Source organism: Apteryx mantelli, chromosome 1 (genome assembly GCF_036417845.1).
Source record: "Apteryx mantelli isolate bAptMan1 chromosome 1, bAptMan1.hap1, whole genome shotgun sequence".
NCBI lineage: Eukaryota > Metazoa > Chordata > Aves > Apterygiformes > Apterygidae > Apteryx > Apteryx mantelli.
In genome coordinates this window covers 61,285,130-61,303,295 of record NC_089978.1, presented here as the reverse complement: position 1 = coordinate 61,303,295, position 18,166 = coordinate 61,285,130, and positions in this window count along the sequence as shown.

The window sequence follows — 18,166 nt, the reverse complement described above, 5'->3', positions numbered from 1 at the left end:
CTACTTTTTATGCCAAAATCATTAAAGAAAATATTAAGATCTACTCTGAGACTGATTCATGAAAAATGCTATTAGTATATTTCTTCAACCCATTACATCTTTTTTCAGCATTGCACTTTGTCATCTTCCCTTTATACAGCTCCTTAACTATCTTAAAGATCTTATGCCTGTCTTGTTAATGAGCACTTTCCTTCAGGCATCATATCAGATGCTTTACTGATAAATTAAGCTGTCTCAGTGGGATTACTCCCATTTAACTTCAGATGTCTATAGGGTAGTCATCTACATCTGAGCTAGTCACCCCTGGCTAACTTTACAGTTGATGGAGAGAAATAAGTTAGGTGTGATTCATCTGACTTATTTTAGACATTTTCACTAGAATGGGATGAATCATACCCTAAAAGGAACTATTTTTTGGCATTGCTAAAAAGGGAGCATAGGGTAACCAGCTTAGAAAAAGACATCTCCAGAGCTGACAAGTGCATTTGGTCACATGAATCCCATCTTTACCAAATAATTTAGATCTTCCACATACGGCTTCTTTATAAAATCCATTATCCAAAAAATGAATCCAGCTTTCTGGCATAAACTTTCCTTGGCACAGCATATTGTATGTCGTCCCATTTTCGTTTACCTCTTTGTCATAAAATATTCTTTGCATCATAATTTGGTCCTGTATACTAGTGAAGTTAGACTAGTAGGTCAGTTGTAGCTCAGTATTTCCACCTTGAATAAATTAATCTCTCATGTTTTGCTTCTGTCTCCAAAGCAGCAATTTCCATTTTCTGTGCACTCATTCTGATTAACCTTCCTGCCTTTGCCCTTATGTTTTACATCTTCTAGTAAAGTGGTAGACATTATAAAAGTTAAGGCTAACCAATGCCACAAGTTTGGAATACAAGAAGTTCATTACTAAATATGTTTTGAACGGACATATTGTTCATATGTTCATACCCCTCAATTTTATGTTGTTAAAATCAAAATTTAAGTAAACCTGTGTAAGTAATAAATGCAGCTAAGCATTCATTTTAAGTTCAGTGAGTCACAACTGTTATCCAGATCTGTAAACATGACAGGAGGAGGATGTAAAATTACTTAGTAATACATGACCACAGAGCAGTGAGCAATTTCCACTAGCTGACTACTCTTTAATACGAAGCCTGTTTGCAGTAACATGCACTAGAAAACAATCTCTCTGCTGCTTTGTAAGTTCATTTCAAATTGATTTTATTACTATCAAATAAGAGCACATTGTATCGTTATTAACAGCACATATTAAGAATATGTAAATATCTCTAGATTGCCATATTTATCAGAAATAATAAACTGCAAACATTTAACATAGCGTTAAAATCATTAATATAAGACTATACTAGAGTGGCTTTTTTCATGCTCTGAACAGTCAAGAATCATGCATAATGTAACAGTATAGTTTGCAGCTGGTAACAGCAGGCTAGCTTGCAAGAGATATTTTAAATGTGTTTTTATTAACAAGAGAAAAAGGCCTTTCAACTGATCTCTGAAGCAATTGAAGAGAGAAAAGCTGAAGAGGCTATCATTAAAAAATGCAATGGTAAACAGAGATTCCTGGCAGACATTGTCCTAGGAAACTGTTTTCCTCCATATTTGATCCATATTTTCTGAGGACCTGATCCAAAGCTCATCTGAAAGTTAGCTGAAAAGCTTCTGCTGAAGTCAATGAATTTTGGATCAGTGTTCGAGTGCAAGAATAAGGCAGATGAAATTATCCACAGGGTTTCAGACTTGGTATGAAAAGTAAATGATGTTCCAGATCATGTGCGTAACTGGTGTTAAAATGAGAGAGGTGATACTGAACTGTAAATTTTGATGTGACCTAGAGTTCTTTTGAATTTCTTTCCCCATTCAGATACCCCCAATGGTCCTTAAGACTTCAGATCTGAGGTTTGATTCAGAAGCATTACAGAAATAGATGACAGCTGTGAAGTGTAGTTTTAGGGGCTTCCATAGACCCAGCAATAAATCTCAGTTCATGTATCAGACCCTAATATTTTAAATACTATGGGATAACATTAGAATAAGATAACAATATAAGTATCACTTTAACAATATATGCATAAAAATTGTATAGAGCATATGTCCAGCTTGACTTTAGTCACACTAATAGGAAATCAGATGACCAGAAAACATTGGTGGTGAGAACATTCAAATGCAAGAAATGTGCCAGGATTTCCTATGAGCAAAATCAAGAAACCAGATCATTCACAAACAGGCATTTTAACATTTACCTTATGTAAGAATGAGGCAATTTTGTATTATCAGTAGATTCATTTGTGTACCTTATATAGACTTATATAATTTAATATTGATAATATCTTGTTATGTATATTACAATGGTTTTGTATTAGAGTTAAGATAATAAAAGAAGGATTATGTTCGGAAACTGCACTTCTCTGCTATTGAATCAGTGTGCATGCTGTTTGGTTTCCACCTGCAGATTCTCCCAAACCCTTCTCTAAAATTTTTATCTATAAACTTAGGCAAATTAGGAAGAGTTCTTCCATAAAAGGTTAACTATCTATTAATGATATGTTGGCTGAAACACACATTTTGAATGCAAACATTTGTTCTCTCCTTTTCATTTGTTTTCTCCCTCAGTTATTATTCTCATAACTATAGTTGATGTCTTTCATATTATTGAAGATATGAATTCTTAATGTGCTATCTGTATTGCATTATTCTTTATATGCTATTGTATCATGTATTTAAGATTTTAAGTAAAAAAAAATCATTCCTCTGAGAAGCTTCTGCCTGGGAGAGGATCCTTGAGCTCTTTCTCTGGGAGGATCTCATGCCTGAGAACTGACACATAGTTTCTGGTGTCAAAGAAGAGAAACAGACCTTGTTAGATTAGGATTCAGTTTCTATTAATATAAAAGTCTAAAATAAGTCTGATGAATGAGTTGGGATCTAGGCATGTCTATTTTTCTCTCTGTTACCTATAAAGAAGCCCAGAAAGGGTAGCACAGCTAACAGAGGCAGCAAACAGACACAGCAGTTTGCGCAGCAGTTTGCGCAGAAGGGCGCAAGAAGGCACCTTCATTTCCAATCCCAGCAGCATATGCCTTCTCAGATATGGTCACGACACCGCAGAGCACATTCCCCAGTAGCTGTCGGAGTCATTGTATCAGCTGTGTCAGAGGCTTCGACCCAAACAGACCCTCTGACAGTAGATGCAGCTCTTCAGGTCTCAGGCTGCAGGGAGTGCTTGGGGCCTCTCCGGGAGGCCTGGGCTGGCAGCCAGCTCTCCTGCAGGAGGTGTGCTGCTGTTGATGAGCTGTGTCGTCAGGTAAGGGAGTTACAGGAGGAGGTCAGTAGGCTGCGCAGCATCCGAGAAGATGAGCAAGAGACAGACAGGGTATTCTCGGAGACTGTGCAGCTTCGGGAGTCCCAACCCCCTGCAGCAGTGGAGTTGCCAGAGGGCTCTGTGCCGTGTGAAACGGTACCTCCGTAACACTGTAGAAGGCGGCTGGAAACTGGTCACTGCTCGTGGGAGGAGAAAGGCTCCTACTCCTCCCGAAGACTTGCAGCTGAAGAACAGGTTTAGTGCCCTCCAGGATGAGGAGGAGATCAGCATGGCTGCAAGGGGAGTACGTGGGACAACAGACCCTGTGCCCTGCCGGAACGCCCGGAAGAAGCGGCGGGTGATTGTTGTGGGGGACTCCCTGCTGCACGGGACGGAGGCACCTATCTGCCGACCTGACCTCTTGTCTAGAGAGGTTTGTGGCCTGCCAGGGGCTCGTGTGAGAGATGTCATGGAAAGACTGCCAAGGTTTGTCCACGCTTCGGACTATTACCCACTGCTGCTCTTCCATGTGGGCGCTAATGACACCAAGGGCAAACTGGAGACCATCAAGCAGGATTTCAGAGCTCTGGGGACAGTGGTCAGGGGTCTGGGAGCCCAGGTCATTTTCTCCTCAATCCTGCCAGTGGGGGGGAAGGATGGGAAGAGGAGACAGATTTTCCAAGTTAACAACTGGCAGCGCCCCTGGTGTTGGCAACAGGGTTTTGCTTTCTATGACCATGAGACCCTGTTTGAAGATCGACAACTGATGGGGAGAGATGGGATCCACCTCACAAGGCGGGGCACGCGGGTCTTTACCAACAGGTTGGCCAACCTGGTAAGGAGGGCTTTAAACTAGGAAGGACGGGGGGAAGGGGAGAGTTATAGAGAGAGGGTAGTTGGCAAAACACGGCTTAAGTCAGGATGCCTCCAACAGGTGCCTGCAGCCAGGGAAGTGCACACGGGACATGACTATGGAGGATCTTCTTGCACCCCTCCTGGGAAACCTGCATGCTCGATCACCTCTCTGAAATGCCTCTACACCAATGCACGCAGCATGGGGAACAAACAGGAAGAACTAGAGATCTGTGTGTGGTCGCAGGGCCATGATCTCATTGCCATTACAGAGACATGGTGGGATAGCTCGCATGACTGAAATGCTGTCATGGATGGCTACGTGCTTTTTAGGAAAGACAGGCCAGGAAGACAAGGTGGTGGAGTTGCTCTTTATGTGAGAGAGCAACTGGAATGTATTGAGCTGTGCCTGGGGGTGGATGAAGAGCGAGTCGAGAGCTTATGGGTAAGGATTAAAGGGCAGGCTAGCATGGGTGACACTGTGGTGGGTGTTTACTACAGGCCACCTGATCAGGAAGAGCAAGTCGATGAGGCCTTCTACAGACAGCTGGAAGTAGCCTCACAATCCCAGGCCCTGGTTCTCATGGGGGACTTCAACCACCCTGATATCTGCTGGAAAGACAACACAGCTAGGCACAAACAGTCCTGGAGGTTCCTGCAGAGCATTGATGATAACTTTCTGATACAGGTGATGGAGGAACCAACGAGGAGAGGTGTGCTGCTGGACCTTGTACTAACAAACAAAGAAGGGCTGGTTGGAGATATGAAGGTTGGGGGCAGCCTTGGCTGCAGTGACCATGAGATGGTGCAGTTCAGGATCCTGCGAGGAGGAAGCAGGGCACTAAGTAGGATCGCAACCCTGGACTTCAGGAGAGCAAACTTTAGCCTCTTCAGGGACCTACTTGGAGGAATCCCATGGGTCAGGGCCCTAGAAGGAAGAGGGGTCCAAGAGAGCTGGTTAATATTCAAGCATCACTTCCTCCAAGCTCAAGAGCGGTGAATGCCTATGAGTAGGAAGTCAAGCAAAGGAGGTAGGAGACCTGCATGGATGAGCAAGGAGCTCCTGGCAAAACTCAACCAGAAGAAGGAAGCATACAGAAGGTGGAAAGGGGAACAGGCCACTTGGGAGGAATATAGGAACATTGTCAGAGTATGCAGGGATGCGACGAGGAAGGCTAAGGCCCGTTTGGAATTAAATCTGGCAAGGAATGTCAAGGACAACAAGAAGGGCTTCTTCAAATACATCGGTAGCAAGAGGAAGACTAGGGAAAATGTGGGCCCACTGCTGAATGGGATGGGTGCCCTGGTGACAAAGGATGCAGAGAAGGCAGAGTTACTGAATGCCTTCTTTGCCTCACTCTTTACTGCTAAGAGCAGCCCTCAGGAATCCCAGACCCTAATGACCAGGGAGAAAGTCTGGAGAAAGGAAGACTTTCCCTTGGTCAAGAAGGATTGGGTTAGAGATCATTTAGGAATACTTGACACCCACAAATCCATGGGCCCTGATGGGATGCACCCACGAGTGCTGAGGGAGCAGGCAGACGTCATTGCTAGGCCACTCTCCATCATCTTTGAAAAGACGTGAAGAACAGGAGAGGTGCCTGAAGACTGGAAGAAAGCCAATGTCACCCCAGTCTTCAAAAAGGGCAAGGAGGAGGACCCAGGGAACTACAGGCCAGTCAGCCTCACCTCCATCCCTGGAAAGGTGATGGAGCAGCTCATCCTGGAGGCCATCTCTAAGCATATGGAGGAAAAGAAGGCGATCAGGAGTAGTCAGCATGGCTTCACCAAGGGGAAATCATGCTTAACCAATCTGATAGCCTTCTACAATGGGATGACTGGCTGGGTAGATGAGGGGAGAGCAGTGCATGTTGTCTACCTTGACTTCAGCAAGGCTTTCAACATTGTCTCCCATAACATCCTCATAGGCAAGCTCAGGAAGTGTGGGCTAGATGAGTGGACAGTGAGGTGGATTGAGAAGTGGCTGAATGGCAGAGCTCAGAGGGTTGTGATCAGCAGCGCAGAGTCTAATTGGAGGCCTGTAGCTAGCGGTGTCCCCCAGGGGTCAGTACTGGGTCCAGTCTTGTTCAACTTCTTCATCAATGACCTGGATGAAGGGATAGAGTGCACCCTCAGCAAGTTTGCTGATGATACAAAACTGGGAGGAGTGGCTGATACACTTGAGGGCTGTGCTGCCATTCAGAGGGACCTGGACAGGCTGGAGAGGTGGGCGGAGAGGAACCTCGTGAAGTTCAACAAAGGCAAGTGCAGAGTCCTGCACCTAGGGAGGAATAACCCCACGCACGAATTCAGGCTGAGGGCTGACCTGCTGGAAAGCAGCTCTGCAGAGAAGGACCTGGGAGTGCTGGTGGACACCAAGTTGACCATGAGGCAGCAATGTGCCCTTGTGACCAAGAAGGCCAATGGTACCCTGGGTTGCATTAGGCAGAGTGTTGCCAGCAGGCCGAGGGAGGTGATCCTGCCCCTCAGCTCAGCCTGGTGAGGCCCCATCTGGAGTACAGTGTCCAGTTCTGGGCTTCCCAGTACAAGAGAGACATGGAAGTACTGGAGTGAGTCCAGTGCAGGGTTCCAAAGATGATGAAGGGACTGGAGCATCTCTCTTATGAGGAAAGGCTGAGAGATCTGGGCCTGTTCAGTCTGGCGAAGAGGAGACTGAGGGGGGATCTTACCAATAAGTATCTGAAGGGAGGGTGTCAAGAGGATAGAGCCAGACTCTTTTCAGTGGTGCCCAGCGACAGGACATGAGGCAACGGGTACAAACTGAAACACAGGAAGTTCCATCTGAATATGAGGAAAAACTTTTTGACTGTGAGGGTGACTGAGCACTGGAACAGGTTGCCCAGAGAGGCTGTGGAGTCTCCTTCCTTGGAGATACTCAGAAGTTGTCTGGACACGATCCTGTGCAGCATGCTTTAGATGACCCTGCTTGAGCAGGGGGTTGGACTTAGATGATCTCCAGAGATCCCTTCCAGCCTCAGCCATTCTGTGATTCTGTGTGAATTCAAACATTTTTAAGCAGGAACTTCCTAAGGGGGCATAATCCTTGTCAAAGGAAAGACATTAAAAGAGGCACTCACGCTATGTGTAGGGGTGTAGTCCATAGACAGTGTAGTGTACAGATAACTAGAAAACTCTCTTGAATTTGAGAAAAGGAATAAAAGGAGTATCAGGCAGCTAACTGCTAACTGAAGAGTTCGTGTGGTGGTTAAATACGAAAACTGTTCTGTCTATAATGCTGTGTAAAAGAAGCACTTGTGAGCATGGTACATTCTGCCTGTCCATTTCCTGTATCTGTGACAGCTTCATTGACCTCTTGTCCAGGTGTCCTCAAGTATGCTGCTCAAGCAAACATGTGAGAACATGTAGGCTTCTGAATGACCTGAAAAGTATGTGCTGCTGAACCCACGCTGACATACTTCTAGTCTACATGACCCACAAATTTCATCTCAGAAGTTTGCTTTAAAGTCACTGGCTTGCTCTCAACACAACATAGGCATACTCAGTCATGGTCTGGAATTGAATTGCTGTTGGAAGTGCTAAGCCTCAGCAATGTTTGTACTGGAGAGAGAAAATTCCTAACCTTCTGCGAGGAGTTTGATAAGAATAAGTGATTGTCTCCCAGAGCTTTAGATCCAAATCAGACCTAAACTTAGAGCAAACTGACAGCTTAGTCTCTTCTGTAACTTTAATAACATTTAGTGGTACAACTTGCTTAGCATCATGCTACCTGCTTGAGAGTCAGCAACATAACTGTATTTAAAGGTTCATTCAGAAAACAAAGTCCGGCTGAAATTCCAGCATGGTCCTTATTTACTCAGTCCAATAGGCAGCACTGTCAAAATAGCATATCTGTTATTGTAAGGTAACAGTAAGGACAAAGAAACACTTGTTCCTTCCTGTTTCTCTTTTTTTCTGGCACCTTATTCTATATTTTAGAGTACGGACTCTAAACATTTTTTGGATAGCTGTTAGTGCAGAGTGGAATTGAGAGTTATTTTTAGCCCTCACGACTTTAACCAGCCTTTGTGACGGTAGCAGAGACCTTTCTAATTCATTCTTCATCATCCTATAGATGTTTTTGTTAGACCTAATTATGTGTGACTGCAGGTGTCAGTCTTTCTTAATGTACTTGAATTGTGTGTTAGGGAAAATGTTACTAGAGCTTTGAACACAAGGTGTTCCAGATGGACAGTCTATGGTATCTATTATCTGCTTAGTCTATCCATCACTGATGGTTTAAAAACTGCACAAAGAAAACCATAATTCTTGAAAAAATTAAACTTGGTGATTTCTGGATAAGCTTGATGCCTTAAGGCCTGAAACAGAGAAGGCAGGAGCACTCTGTCAACATCCGGTATGTAGCAAGGTAGCTAAATGGAAGAGATGGGGGAACAGACCTTAACAGACTAAATTTACATGGCAGCTATTGTATAATATTTGAAAGACTTTTTTAATAAAAAATACTGTAAAGCTGGGATAAACATGGAATGTATAGACTAGTGAAAACATCAGGATGCCCAGTTATACCAGGGATGAGCTACCATCCAGATTAAAGCAACATGGGATTGAAGAAGGCAGGGCAGTGCTCTATCCCACTCCCTGCAATGGGATAAGTGGTGAAATCACAGGAGCTCAGCTCCCCCTGTGCCAAAATATGTTTAGTAGCTTGTGATGGCGGGAGGGTCACATGCAGCTTTTCTAGTAGTTACTCACTGGAGAGATGAGGACTCAGGCTGCAGTGTAGATCTCTAAAGGAGGGTCAGAGTAATCCTCCCTCTTTGTCATATGGTCTCCCATTTTTCTTTCTCTCTCCAACCTGTTCTTCTTTCTTTTATGACTAAGCCCATTTATTTGATTAATCATTTGATAGCAAGGAAATCTCACTCTCAGACAGCTTGATTTCCCAGGTCTTGGGAGCAATAAGCGGGAATTTACATGTCTATAAAGACCTCTAAAAGTTAACTTTGGTTGTTTTTACTGTATCAAGTCTGGGAACCCTTAGCAAAGATTTTTTTAGGGTTAAGGCAAAGTACTTTCATGTACAATATATTTCCTAGCATTCATTTGCTGTGTACTTTATTCTTCCTGTAGATGATGGCAAGCAAGTCTTTCATCAATACATCTCTTTTTCCTTAATGTGAAATTCATTTTGCTTGTATTCAACCTTTGGCAGCAGTTGCAGTAGCCAATCCTCACCAAATGCAAGCACAGGAGATACTCTGCCTCTTGGGCAGTTTTTCTGTGCTGTTGTTTATGATCCAGGTACGATGCTTGGGGAACCTCTGTGCTATTTATAAGTGGAAGGCCAAATTCTCCTGTTAAATGGGCATGATTCCTCTGCACCTCTAGAGCTGTGTTCACAGATACACAATCAAATCCTTCAGCAATGTATACAGACTAACCCTTTGCAGCACATATTGTGTATACAGAATACCAGAGTGCTCCTTTTTGCAGTAGCTGTCTTGTTTTTATAGCAGGGCATGCAGATGGTAACAGTGTTCTCTTAGTTCAGTGTGACCTTTTAAGAAGTCAGCTATCGATCCTTTGTTTCTTGCTTACTACTTCTCTCAGTATCACCACCCTCATGGCAACAAATGAGGAATCTGATGTTCCAGGTATGCTATGCATAGTACCTTCTGGCAAAGGTTTAGTCTGGATTCATTGCTGAAGGGTTCGATTATATGTCCGTGAGGGCCCTCACCTGCCACTACTAAAGAGAACTACTGAAACGCTGCACGGGTCAGTGAGAAGAAAGACAGAGGCAGGCCCTTCAGCTGTAACATAGCTTCTGTGTTGGTATCCTAACTGACCACAGGGTAACTGAGGCAGGGAAACGCTTGTGTCTGAAGTCCTTTTTATCTTAAGATATCAGTGCACTTTTGCAGCTCTGCAACACAGCTATCAGTAGGAAATATTTTTGTTGGTAGAGTATGGCTGTTGTAGCACAGACAGATACTTGCACAATTTAGTTCCTTGCCCAAACCCCCACCCCAGACTGTCCCTTTTCTTGCCTTTCCACAGCATGGTTCACTGAGCAGATCTGTTGTCCTAGTCTACCACTACAATGAGTTTCCTGCTGGACAGCAGAACTAGCTCTAATGTCTAACTGTGAGGGAAGATCTGGTAGCAGAGTAATCTAATTCTGCTGCTAAAAAGATAGTATGTATACTGCTGTAAATACAATTTTACCTAACTATGCTCTTTGGCACCATCTAACAGGTGGCTGAACATTTCATTTATCCCAGTAATTTACTGGGTAATACTTTGCATATGTACCAAACCTATATTTATTTGTCAGAAATACCTTCACTGCTAGTTGATTCACTCATATAAATATTCACTACAAATTTTCATCATCAGTATGCTGCTAAACGTCAAATGTGACACCTCTTTGCTCTGTATTTGATTTATCAAGGCTGTCTTTGAAAACCTGAGCCCACTGAAAGGCTATAGGAACATATGTACTATTTTCAGATGGAGCAGGATTTGCCTCAACTTTGCCTTTTACTGATATAACAAAACATGTTGCATATGGGCCAAACATATGTGCACATATGTAGAGAGAGAGAGCAAATCATAATGCTTTATTTACTTCAGACCTCAGTAAGGCAAAACTCTTCCCTGGCTTTTCATAAATTCATGGGGAGTTCCCCCTGCAGCTCTTCTAAACAGAAGGCTTAGCAAAACAGAACAAAAATCAATGCAGGCTCAGGACTACACTTACTCTCCAGCTGTTTTTACCCTGCTGTCCAGTCACAATCCTGTTTTCCCATTACAGCCACAAGCACTACCCCTACCACAGAATACCTTTAGCTGGGACTAGAAATACAGGATCAGAAGGAACCACATGCACCAGACCCAGTCATCTAAAATCACAGGCAATTTAGTAATAGACATTGAGTTCTGGGAAATTCACAAAACCTCCAAGTGCCACAATCTCTTGCACTGAAGAACAAGCTTAAAATCTCTAATGTAAAAATGCCAAAGCCACAAAAACTGCAATGTGCCATATGAATACAATAGGAAAGAATAACAGCATGTCCAGTGCTCAGAAATAACAAGGAAGTCATTAGGAGACAGATGGTTGAAAAGGTGCTCTTATCTACCTCCAAGCAGGAAAACTAGTAGTTTCCCAGAGAAGCTATGGGCAGTCATCTCAGTCGCTCACTCCTTTATATGCATATATGTGTGTGTGTGCGTGTGTGTGTGTGTGCGTACGTGTGCATACATGTACATATATTTGTGTGTGTGTGTATGCATATATGTATGTATTCATATAGATATACTTCACCTGCTATCACCTCCTTTCCTTTACCTATTTGGCACGTTATTCAGCTGCAAATTACACACCTGAAGTACTAACACACTCTGATAAGCTATGCCTTCTCTCCTTCTTATCAGCTTTGTGAAAGATGTACAGGTAGAGATTAGCCTGCTCATTTTATATATGAATACAGCTCTCCACCAACAAAATACTGATTATTTTCCAGCTTTATTTCTATGTGTATAATTTTGCTGATTTGGGATTTTGCTCTACTAGCACTGGGCTGAGCTCAGAACAATAAACCTGATGCAGAAAATAGCAAGCTGAATTCAGAAACAGGAACACTGTTTTCATCATCAGTTTCTTTTTCTGTCCTGTAGTCCTAAATCATAAAATCAAGGAGGTGTTTTCATACAAACCTTCCAGCAGCGAGCTTTTAAAAAAAGGTCATTGTCACCCTACTGTATGGCACACTCAAATCAGAGAGGCAATTAACTTTAGGGGATACAAGAACAATGGTAAATCTGCATTTAAATGCAATTTAAACAATGTTCAAATCTCCCAAGTCTGAGCACAGAAAACTTTCTCATACTGATAAGAATTTGCTCAAGTATTCCAACTGATCTTGATAGTCTTTCTCCAGGGAGTACACCACCACCAGCTTAAGTGGTCCTCAGGGACTTCTATGAGAGCAATTTTCTTGCTACAAATGACTTAATTATTTCTGGTATCACATACTGTCAAACAATACTGAATGAATTGACAGTGATGAGACTTCCGTATGTTTAAAAAACAATGATATATGATGCACTGTACCTTTTAACAGGCAAAAACAAGGCCTCCTATTTCTGAAATCTAAGAATCATCAGCAACAAAGATGAAGCTGGTGTACACATCTGAAGAGACAGGCAGATTTGCAATTTTGATACTCCAGATCCTGCTTGAACCAAAAATTGTGTGAAGTGACAGTGATACACTTTTGGCACATTACATCTGCCTATCAGACCTAGATTTACCTGCAGAAAGTAGCTCCTCACCTAGCTGTTTTTTGTAACACAGTTACTGTTGTATTTGTGTTTAAAAATTTAGGAAATAACTTGTATCAATTGAATTCCTATGCGTGTAACTGTTTTCTCTGCTGCTTGTAGAAGAAATAGATATAAAAACTATTCAAGTACTATTTATATAGTAGTTTGGTTATTTAGGTAGTTAAATTATCTGCACCAAAGGTAAAAATTTTAGTTTCAGGGAAGAAGACAATGATCTAGTCCTTCATTAATTCTATAAAATCCAAATAACATTGCGTAAGTAAAACAACAAACAAACGGTTGGCACACTGGTGGCCCAAGCCGGCCCTACTTCATTGAAAGTTTTAGCAGGGAAATTAGAGATGGGCTGGTGGTAACACTATACTTTGCCAAGTGAAAAATGTTCACCGAAGCTCTCAGTGCTGTCCTTCTAACAGGTTGAAGGTAAGAGTTGTCTCTTTCAAGAAATGGGTGCACAGAGAGCAAACTACAACATATTTTGGCTGAGAAAAGAGGACTATTACTTTGTCCAAAAGAAGCTATCCCACAACACCAACAGAGTAAGGAAACAAGGAAAAGAAGGTGTGAGATTATTGTTACCAATGGTATAATCCCATAGATGTGACAACATGAGTAAAGAAAAGATCCTTTCTTGAGAACCATAACTTTTAAATTAGACAGATTGCTTAACATGAGATCTCAACACAGCTTGAATAGCAAAACCAAAACAAGGATGATAATAAAACTGGATGGCTTGGAGGGGAGTTATTTGCATGGGATTCAGAAAATGCATTTCGATTTTGTGGCAGGAATTCACAGTAGGCTCAGAAAGTTAGTCTCACGGGTCTCTGCTGGTAGCCATTGGAACCATAGCAGGGAATTCAAAGCAAGAGGAAAGTCAGCCATTGAGTAAACCTCCTCCCTTCCCCACATGTTCTTTTTTCTTTCCTCATTATGCAATCAGGACTGTAAGCAGGAATGGGTAATGCGTATTTGCTCTCCATTGATAAAAATCAAGCTGAAACTGGAGAGTTCTATTGCTCATCTCTTGGCTTCAAGAAGGATGCAATGTTCTGTGAAGGTGGTGCACATGAATGGTGCAAGATTCACTGCCCTAGAAACCGAAATCCCTATTCCAAAACTATTAAGTGTAAAATGGATGGGAAGCCACTGGTATAACTATATCAACATATTTGGCCCTATACAATCTTAGCAGTCCTCTTCTACCCTTCAGAAGAAGCCTCCAACCTTTCAGAAATTATTTTAGAAATCATTCTCAAAGTTGTTTGATTTAATTTCCAAGATGGCAAAATATTTAAATCAAATCTTATCTTGTATGAACCAGCTTTAGCCTCATACTTAACAGATTTGATACAGATTATGATGCACCATTCCATAACAAGACTTGGTGAACCTGAACATAAATTAATGGTTCCTAAAGGAGTTATAAAATTAATGGGATGAATGCAACTGAGTTGCACTAAAATGTTTGCTATTATTGCAGTCAAGGGCTATTAATCTTTTGCCATATATTTAGGGGGCCACAACCGCACTAAAGCAAATGTTTAAAAATGCATATTATAGAACTTTCTGGGATAATATAATCGGAATTATTGCCTGTTATTATTATTGCCCTGGGTCTTCATTTCTCCTTATCTTCTACCTTTTGCCTTCTCTCTCATTCTGCAAAATAGAGGAGATACCACTTATTATTCATGTTTCAGTATACCATTTGTTGACTACTGCCTAGTATGTCGGACCATAAGCTAATAAAACACACCACAAAAATAATGTATTTTAATATACATTTCCAAAATATGGAGTTCCAGTATCAGTTCTCATGAACTCCAGAATTTAAGGGGAGTTTTACAGGTAAAATCCTTTACTATTATTTTGCACATACTTCAGAAAGTTTTAACAAAGTCTTATATTAGTATTAGGCACTTGCTATGCATTTATTTCTGTTGTTAGTGACCACCATGATAGTCTTGCAGAAAGAGAAACCTTCTTTCCAATTAGTCTGCTCCTTCAGAAATATTCATTCATTTATGTAACACCACATTATCTGACATCGCTCTACTCTGTTGTATCAAGAGATAATTTAGCAAGGTGAGTCTAGGAGTGTGCACTTGTGACACACCAGGCCAGTGACATTTGAGGTCAGAGACATGGCATTACCAAGGGCTTGATCCTCTGAAGTACAGCAAATTTGCTCAGAGGCAGCTGATATCCTGCAAATTGGTTTTAAAACTGATCGCATTGGAAAAAGGAAGCTTTAGAAGAGAATGTGAATATCTGCAGATACTAGCTAGGGCTACTGTTCTGCATGATTCAGATCTTCTTTACCAAAGTGTTGAACCGCTTTTATACAGCTACAGCCTCTGAAGTCAAGAGACGTTAAGAGCACTTGTCACTTTTCAGAACTGGGTCCTTGAGCAGATGCAGAAAGATGCTTGTTCAAAAAGCACATGGGTTGTCAAGGGTTTTTTAAAGCCACAGATATCTTTATTAAAAATAACCAATGCCTGGACAATGTTAGATCCTGGCATGCAGGACATTATGCGTGTGGGAGAATTCCTTAAAATTTCTGACTCACTTGGAAGGGAATAATTACAAAAGAAAGAAGCAATAGTGAAAATGTCCTTCCCTCAAGATGCAGTCAAGAAATCTCTCACATCTATGGATTCTGCCTGAAGGTTTCTACAGAAAGTTCAAAGACAAAAACTTGCTGAAAGCTCTCCGTATATTTGCCTCAGGGAGTGAGACTGGAGTGCATTTGTGTGTGGGGGGGGTTATTACCAGCTTGCAGATTGGAGCCATTTCTTTTTCTTCTTTCTGTCTTTTTTTTTTGACATTAATTAGCCTATTCTGTGATGTGTTAAAAAATGTGCATGAGTGCAAAAAAATGGCAGTAAGATCTTTTTTTCTTCTTCTTTCTTAATAAAACAAACTGAATAATTGCAAGCAATGCTTATTATTAGGCAGACCTTGATCTGTGATGCACTGGGCTGCCCATCTTTGGTTATGCTTACAAGAATAGGTTACTATAGGGTAAGCCAGTATATGATCTTGTGGCACATCAACTCTTTTGCAGTCACTGCCTGTGTGTATTTTGCTAGTCTGCCACACCCTGAGGTAGATGCAAGCAAGTTTACCCTTCAGTGAAGTTATTTTCCCTATATTAGCCTGTTGCAGGATCTATCACCACCCAACAATTCCACAATTGATTTGTTGGCAGCTGAGCCCTGGAGTTTGGAATGTAAATAAGACTCAGACTGAAAGGGATGTGCACTGCAGCAGCTGATACTGAGTGCAGGTACTTCATCAATTGACCTGATTTCTGAAAAATCTGCTTGCAACCTTGAAACTTGCATGTAATTACAATCTTTGCAATAAAATATTAGTCTCCATGGTAATGAGAAGTGCTTTCCTAACCTATTTAGAAAAAATGTGCAGAGATGACAATATCTCTGAGGAAAATGAAATTTTCAGTATCATTTCACAGTTGGACAGCTTTCTACAGACCTGTCAACAGATTACTAGCATTCTGCCCATTTTATACATGGCAAAACTGAGTAATTAAAAGCCCTCAGGCCTTGCTTGCAAAAGGAGATTTAATTAGCTCTACAGCAGTACCAGAACAGAAGGGCACATAAATAGTTTGCTTCTGTCCATGCAGAAAGAATACCGATGGAAGGATAGTTCTGCCATACTCCTTACAGGGTCTATTGAACATTATTAAACAAATGGTGCTCTATCAGTGTCAGCAGTGCAAAACTGTGGGGCGCAAATGACCTCTTTTGGGGCAGGAGTTCTGTCTTTCTTATGTGTTTGTACCGTGCCTATCACAATGGGAGTCTGACTCACAGGTCCTAGCTTATCAGAAAAAAAAAAATGTATTAGAGCTATTAGGCAACAGAGGAATAAGAAAAATGTGATAGGCACTGTACAAAGCCAGGAGCTCAGCAGATTAAATATTATTCAGATTGACTTATGAATTAAGAGACTGGTTTTGGAGCCACATGAACTGAGTTTTAAAGCTGGTTGTGAAATACCTTTCTGAAAAATTTCCTGTCAGGAAACAATCAAAATAATGGTCAAAAGTCTTGAAGGCCAGGAACCATGGAACTAGAGGCAGGGTGGGGAGAGAGAGGAGAACCGTCTCTTTCTCCCTAGTCAGAGAGCCAGAGACACTATGGCAGCCTGCCCAGGGGGCTCTTATCAATTCCACTTTCCAGGGGACAAAAAGCTCTTCAGAAGGCAGCTGGCAAGCTGAAAAGTTCAGATTTCTTTTTCCTGATGTGGAGTTCTCTTTGACTGGTAGGATGAAGAGAGGGCAGTTCATGTCCTATGGAAAATTTGGGGTTTTTAACTTTTCTTCTGCTAAGTCAGGAAGTTTTTCCAAAACCTCAGAATTCCCCACAGAAAGGAAAAATGCCATGTTCTAACCAGCTCTTTGGTTTTAACCAGTTCTATTTCTTGCTTTTTTCAATGAATTGCTGTGCAATCATGGATAGGTGACTTTATCTCATTATTCCTCAGTTTCTCCATCTCTAAAGCAGAGATAATGACTCTTGCTATCCTTTGCCAAGCACTCTAGGTGAAAAAAGAGAAACAAAAACTATTCCTTCTTAAATTTCAGGTTCTTAAACCCCTGAGCAAGAAGAGAAAGAATAACGCTATTTACAAATCACAGTTGGAAATTATCTAAGTGTAGTCATTTTAATTTCACTCCACAATAACTCATATGCCTTAAATTTCTCAGTGCTTACTTAGAGAGACACCAAAATTTTGGCATTAATGTATGATCTCATGCTTACAGCCACACCTGCCTATGAAACAAAATAATTTTAGTAAAAATAACAATTTTATTTCACAGATGCTAGCTACAAGAAGAGGGTAAAACAGAAAAGAGAGAAGTTTAAAATCATTTCTGCATTTTATGGCAGTGTTACTCTCTGATGCCTTGGTCTGAAGTTTGGTGCTGTCTAATGTCTGCCTATCAGATTGTGGTGCTCACCAGCTTTGCCTCAAACACTGATACAGTTTTAAGATCTTCCTATTTAGATTTTGTTTTATGACTTATAAACTGGGTTCATATAAATCATGAACTATTAGCTTCTCTCTTTTTCTTCATCATATAATTGTTTAATTGTATATATTTCCAAGAGTTCTGTTATTGTTTTATAGGATTAGTTTCACAGACAATCTTTTTTTTCCTCCTACTTTTTAAATATAGGCCTCAGTCCTGGAGTTTGTTACACATAGATGAACTTTCAGGACTTCACGGAACCCATTGTTAGGTAAGTAGGTCTGTGAAAATGAAATAAAAGACATGACTAGGCCTGTAGTTGAAAAGCTAAAAATAGTTGAAAAGGCAACCTTTGTACAGAAGAAGGTGCAGGCCCCAATTCATTGTTTCCCTGTACCTTACATCGTTGTTTTATATTACTCAGTACTGAATGATACTATATCACTTACCATATCACTGGCATATGCAGCACTTTCATTTCACTCAGGTAAACAATTGGGTGGGTGCAAAAGAGAAGGTCCCTTGTGTTAATATCAGGTGAGTGCCTATGGCTGTGAAATGCTAGCAGCTCACAACAGCTTTAGCCATTCCTCTAGTTGATTAAATCTTGGGCATGGCAACCTAGACCAAGCTCAGAATTTCCA